This window comes from Eurypyga helias, unplaced genomic scaffold (genome assembly GCF_000690775.1).
Source record: "Eurypyga helias isolate BGI_N326 unplaced genomic scaffold, ASM69077v1 scaffold10198, whole genome shotgun sequence".
NCBI classification, from domain to species: Eukaryota; Metazoa; Chordata; class Aves; order Eurypygiformes; family Eurypygidae; genus Eurypyga; species Eurypyga helias.
Window position 1 is genome coordinate 13,945 of NW_010267614.1, and position 6,972 is coordinate 20,916.

Sequence of the window (6,972 nt, forward strand, 5' to 3'; positions counted from 1 at the left end):
TGCACACACTCTTTGTTCTAGTCACCCAGCCAACCTCTCATATTTGAAGGCAATTTATGTCTAAGATGCACAACCAAATGCACAGGTTAAAGGCAAGTATTAATATCACCTATATTTCTTCCTTTGCATTTAGTTATTCTTTCTTGTATTTCTTGCTGATTATCTTTCTTTAAAGAATCCTAATGTTTCTGTCTCCATAAATTAGTCCAGCACTCTCTGGAAGTTAAAACTTTAACTCAAGCAGAGGACAAAATCTTTGCTTGCTTAATGGTCCCAAAGGAGATAAGAAGTGAAGTACCTGAATTCATGAGTACATTTACAGTCATAAACCCTTCATTACCAAGGTAATTTTGCTCACTCAGTACTTGAGAAGATTAAAAAAATAAATAAATTACACTGAGTGAGCTGTTGCCAGGGTGACAGAAATGAGGCGATGTGTGAAATGACTGAACTGAGGTAGTAAGAGGTAAGAAAACAGATTCATGGTTGACAGCATGTCTAGAAAGGGAAGGGTTTGATTATAGGCATCTAGGGAATCTCATCCCTCTTTTCCTTCCTCTGGTCCCCATAGTGATAAGTCTCCACCCCATGGGAGACATCAATATGGATATTTGAGATTCACGCTATAAATGACCTACCCAACAGTTTTCTGTGCACTAATCCAAAGTATAAAATAGTTCTAAACTGAGAAGCTCTGTCCCTTTCTGAAGTGAAGATCAGAGCACTGTGAAGCAGACTGTGACACCTAGAAGAGGGACTAAAACTCTTTACCGTGCTTCCTTCATGCTCAGAAAGACAGTATCTGGAAGCCTCACTCCATATCCAGGTTCAGAAATCCTGATGTGTACAAGTTAGTTAGTAGTCATCACCTATCTATTGGTTGACACTTCTGATATGTATAAAACAATACCATTTGTTGCTAACACTTTAGAGGCATTTATATAACAGTAAGAGATACAAACAGGTCTACGTCCTTTGGGCATGTTTGTTCAATGTAAAAATATACACACCAATGTGGTTTTCCCAAAACATACAGAAAATTAAATAGAATTCAGCTGTACTAAACCAATTCTGAGTTTTGATTTGAATGGCATCGATCTAAAATAAAGTGACCTGCTAGCATTAGCACTCACTTATATCATTTGCTGTCCAGAAAAGGAGAAGCATACCTTACGATGACCGGCGATGGTGGCAATGTGAAGGGCGGTCAGAGCTCCGTACCCGACTTGCTGAATGTCAGCTCCACCATGCAGCAGGGCTGTTAGCAGTTCTGCACTGTCCTAGAAGGCGTGCATAGAGAACTTGTCATTGCTGGGACACGGCTCAAACAACTGCAGGGAGGCAGCCAAAGAGAGCTGGATATACCTAGGCCTCCTCAGCTGTTACGCTGCTGTGTTTCAAGGAAAGGGACTGACCATGACCCCAGGAGCAAACAGTGCAAGCAAGGGAGTGGAGGGAAGGCTTTCCCACAGCACGAGAAGTCTCTCTTTTGCTATACTAAAGCCTGTATCTTTAAAAACAGTCTCTATTCTGATTTTATGATGTCTCTAAAGAACTCTCAGTTTCCAAGTGCTCAGGCAAACTGTTTAAATGTCAAAACACTACAGTACCTAACACAGAAGAAGGGCACCTGAGGAGTTCCCAGGATAAATATATAGCACGTATGCCAAATTCTGAACAGTGAGCTCATTTTTCATACCATTTCATTTCTTTCCTGGTATGTACATAATTTTTGCTATGACTTCTTCCAGGTATAGCCACAGCAATGGGCACTATCAAATGATAGCAATAAAAATAAACCTGAGAAACACATTATTAGTCATAAAGCCCAGGAAAAAATACTGTTAATAAATTATCCTTTACAAATAGAGAAATCAAACTCAGAGAAGTGAAATAATTTGGAGGGAGGGGGTGGTGGTGGAGAGGAGGGGCATGGGGGGCAGTGGCAGAACTCGCAGGAGAAACCAGGCCATCTTTCTCACCACCACTTTTTCTAACTGCACCAACTAAAGCTATCATAATTTTCACTTCTTGGGGATCTGTCTTCTGTCATCACCCAACCCAGAGATGAGCCCTCTCCAATTAATTTCCATTGCCTCCTAAGAAGAAATGCACAGAACACAAGGGCAAAAGAGATGCTAAATCTCCAAACTTCCTCATTGTTCTCTACCACTTTGAAGCAGACACTAAAAGAAGGGCAAAAATTAATCCATGCCAAAGAAGCAGCAGATAAAATATGCCTGTGAAAACATAGCATTTGTTCATACTGAAACGGTTTTCCTATTTCCAGGAAACATTAGGAATTTCTCTACCATAATAATGGACAGTAAGAGTTTATATCGTTTTTCCTATCAAAGAATCTTAGACCTTGAAACATGGGAGTTGGATACATACTGGATTTGATATTATGCAGCCTGGGAAGAAAGATGGAGTTTAAATTATCTTGAAATGTTCTGTTCTAACTAGTGACTCAGTCCAGCTTTCCTAGTTCTGTCTTACTGTTATGAATGTCACAAAATATTCAGATTGTAGATAAGAAGTAGCCAAGGATTTTCACAAGAAGTTGCCCTGCCTCAATATATGTGGCTTTCCTGTTTCTGAGGTATCTCTAGGCTCCTTTACATTTTTCTTAGAAAATAACTCTAGTGCAGCAAAAGCTGTAATTGGGTAACTCATGGCAAATCTTAAAGTCTTAAAATGTCACTTACATGAGAAATGTTACATTACATTTTATTTTACAGCCCAGAATTCAAACTAGTTTTCTTAGCTTTGTGCAACCTGAAAAAGATATTGGATATTGTATCACATGATGTGAGTGGTTAAATAAGTTGCTGATGCAGTTTTTTGCCTAAATGAATGCAAGAGATGTATCAACTTTACAGTGCATGGAAAACAGATGAACCAATATTTGATAGCAAAATGAAAACTGTTCCCAAGTAATGAAAACATCCTATAAATCTGTTATAATAGTCCTATTCAACAAAGAATTCTTTTTTCAACTAAATTATTAGTTGAAAACCAAAACCATTGAGATTGACATTAAAAAAAAGGCAGAGAAATTCTTGTAGGCAATTGGCTACTTATGCAACATTGCACATGGGGGAAAGTTTTTTTTATGACTGCTGTAAACCATCACTTCATTCCATGATGTATAAGATTTGATTCTTGTCATCGTTTCATAGCTTGTGTATTTAATTGGTACCAGTGGTTATAAAATTAAACTAACATAGGAATTACAAGACATAATGCAAGCTCTAGACAGTGCTCATATTGTAGTAACTAGGAAATAAGGTAGCTTATGATGAAAATATACAAATTTAAGTCATGGTGCTGCAAAGCATAAGGCATCCACAGCATATCAGAACTTCTAAGTATCCAGCACCATGAGTGAGTCTTCAGCCTATTTAATGACCAGCTCTGCACAGACCTGGGGCAAGGTCAGGGTTCCAGTGACAGGATTGATGAAATCCAGCATTCGGAGCAGGAAATTGGCTTACCTTGTCCCTAACAATCACTGGCAATAGGGGGGTGTCTTTCTTCCCATCTTCAGACAAAATTACAAAGGCTGCTGCTTGTTTTTCTTTTCTTTCCACTCCTACCCCTCTTTACAATAGCTAAAACCTTGGGGGTTCAGGGTCTTCCTCCCACAAACAATATTCATGATCGCATGCCAGATTGGGCAATACTGTCATTACCCAACTATCCCTTCACTCTCCCTGTTCTGATGATCTCCTGGTTCATTTCCATGGGAAAGCTGTTGCATGCTCACTCCAGGACAGCCAGAGCCTGCTGATTGGCAGTATGAGTTCGAATTCTCTCCAAGAGAGACATTATTCTCTCTGGACAAATATTCTAATTATGAATTATCACCCAATAGGAGGCAAACCGCCTCCTCTTCTACAAGTGAGCTTTTGGAGGAGAATGCCTGTGATGGTGATGCTTCCTGCTGCATCTAGTATTGGGTATCTCAATATATGAATTCTACCTTTTGCTTTGCTTGTGTGTGCAGCTTTTCCTTTACCTATTTCACTCTCTGTATCTCAACCCATGGGTTTTCTCACATTTACTCTTCTGATTCTCTCTCCTGTCCCACTGTGAGGGAGTAAGCAAGCGGCTTTGTGTGGCTCAGTTGCTGGCTGAGGTTAAACCACGACAATAGGTCATTTTCCTATGCACTGTAAATATTTTCATCACAGGCAGCAACTAGAGAGTTCAACTAGACAGTTCAGACACATCAGCTGTTCATCAATTCTATTTGAAATAATTTACCTTATAAGCTGCCAAATGCAGGGCTGTAAATCCATTTCTTGTTAATCTGGATGGGCGCAGTCCTTTTAGCATAAGAGTTCTAATATGCGATTTGTTACCTTTAGGATGAAAATTGGAAAATAAAGTAATTAACAGGAAAGAACATGCAGATGAAGTAGGAAACTTCTGTGTGAGTTTGAAAGCAAAGAGGAACAAGTAGCCCATCTGCCAACCTCGGGCAAGTCATAAAACATGTCTTGTGAAAGCTTCAAATGTAATTAGGCACCATCTCCTCATCCACTGGAGATCTGGACAGGTATTGGCTTACTCTTTGTTCACACTGTAGTTCAGATTTTCTAAGGCCATGCCACAAAGAGCTCCATAAACTAGCAGAACCTCTGGATTCTCAGTCACGGAACTCCTTTGCCCTTTCAGAACAGAAGCACTGCGCTCTCTGCACATTTTTACAGGGACAGCAGTTTTGAGGGGTGCTAGTGATGTCAGCATGGGCAAGTAGCCTTACTGTTACCATTCTGATGCCCAGTGATGATCCCAAAAAATGGATCTGCCTTCTGAATACTTAAGACAGTCATCAAGGACAATGTTGGATCTAAAATCTTCCCTCCCTCCTTGAAGTGTTCACATACCATACCTAATTAATTAACATTGTATGTTTGCTTAAAGTTCCTCTCAGCAATCCCACCAATTGCTCTAGTATTGTCAGACACTAATGTCTTCTTTGGATATGACCTTGCACTCTCTGAAATTAGGAGTAAAGATCCACTCAGTTTTCAGCAGTGCAGGATCAGGTCCTCCTTCATGACAGCATCTAGCTAAGATTGGGCAAATCATACATGCCTGTTATTACTAAGTACTTTGCAGAGCTTAAACCTTAGGGTAAAAATTCTCTTTGCCTCTCTCAGCCAATTTGTGCTGAAAATTGTTTAACAAGTGCAAAGTGTGTGCATGAGCTAATGATTCCCTATGTGGGTAACAGAGCAGCAATGTGGATCAGAGTGGAAAATTCCACCTTAGTGTGTTTTTATGAACATCCCAGAAGACATCTCACACTCTTTTCTTCCATACTATGATTTACTATCTGCAAAAATCCTATCAGCCATCATTTTTCACTGAAGCATTTGAGTTATTCTTCTTTTAATTACCATGAAATAAAATACAGGTATTTTCATTATACTAGAAAAATAGATGCTGGATGTGGGACTGAGAATTGCTAAAACTAGCTCCTGAAGTCTATACCATGTAGAGAATGCAGAAATGTAGAGCAACACTATATGATGTGTATGGATTGATTGACTAATACATATAACAAGTGATTTTGATTTAGTTGAACACCTGTAGTAAAACATCCTACATTATCAACCAAAACTTTTCTTGGGTTGAAGAATCAGGTATAATCGGGTTCAGTGCAACTTGATTCAGCCCCTTGGGAACAGAGTTTAGAGTAATGCTTATAGATGCTTGTCCAACTGTCAACAAGGAAAAGACAGAAAGAAATTCACTGAAATTATAATCTTCCTGACAGGTACTAGACAGAACAAATCAGTAGCCATGTAAATAAAATGTTTAAATAACATAATATTTCAAATACATACCCCCACATATGCAGCATAAATGAAGGAGAGAGAGCCCATTTTCTGTGCGGTAATTTAAATTGACTTTGCAGAAGGCTTCATCAGAGCTGAAAAAAGAGATTTTACAGATGATTACTGTTTTCATCCATTAGCACGGTTTCTTTCATTTGGAAAAAAATGTAAAAGAGAAATCTCAATGTAATTTTTTTGAGACCCAGGACTAAATTTATACCCAGTTTACATTCTGTAAATCTAGAAATACTTTACAGTTACCAAGTGAATTGTCCAGATGTATTATTTTCTGAACAATACTACTATTCAGTCACAGTATATACAGCCTAAATTCAACTAAATTAGAGAAAAAAGAGAGGACTCTTTAGAAAGATAAATGCATACAAACCCATTTTTTTTATTACTGCAATAATAACTCAGAAGTATTTTAAAGTCTGTGTATTTGGTCTAAAATGATGAGCAAGACATGCACAGAACTAGAGGCAAGCAAGATAAGTAAAAATAATAACCAGAAAAAGCCTTTCAGAAAATACATTTATGTTCCCCAAATAATATCACAGAAACACTAGACAGTTAATACATGGAAACATTTACATGAAAACACTACGGAAGCACATTCCCAGGAGGAAGGTAACCAAAGCTCAGATAAAAATTTGGCAATGATTAGAAGAAAAGTGTTTCTAAATCATTTTGAGGGATGAAGTCGTCTTTCCACAGGTTATATTTCTGGCAGAGTTCTACTGGAAGACTGCGTGCTGAGATCTGTTAGTGTCTGAGATCTGAGAGGACAGGTCTGGAGGGGATGCAGCAAGGCAGGGGTGAAGCAGGGCCAGGACTGGACCCCGACCTTGCTCAAAACACCCCTTACTGACCGCTGCCTTAAGGAGTAAGAAGAAACATGGACCCATAATATTCAGCAGGCTGGTGTGATTTTATAGTGCTCCGTTTCTGCTTTGTTTTATTGCACTGGAATGTGATACATTAAAACAGAATTTTAAAATACTTTATAGATCCTGATTTTCACTTCCCATTGACCTGTAGTCAAGTATTTCTGGTTTTGATATAAAAAATTAAAATAATACAGTTTGTACTCACATCCTACTATGGAAAAGCATGTTTG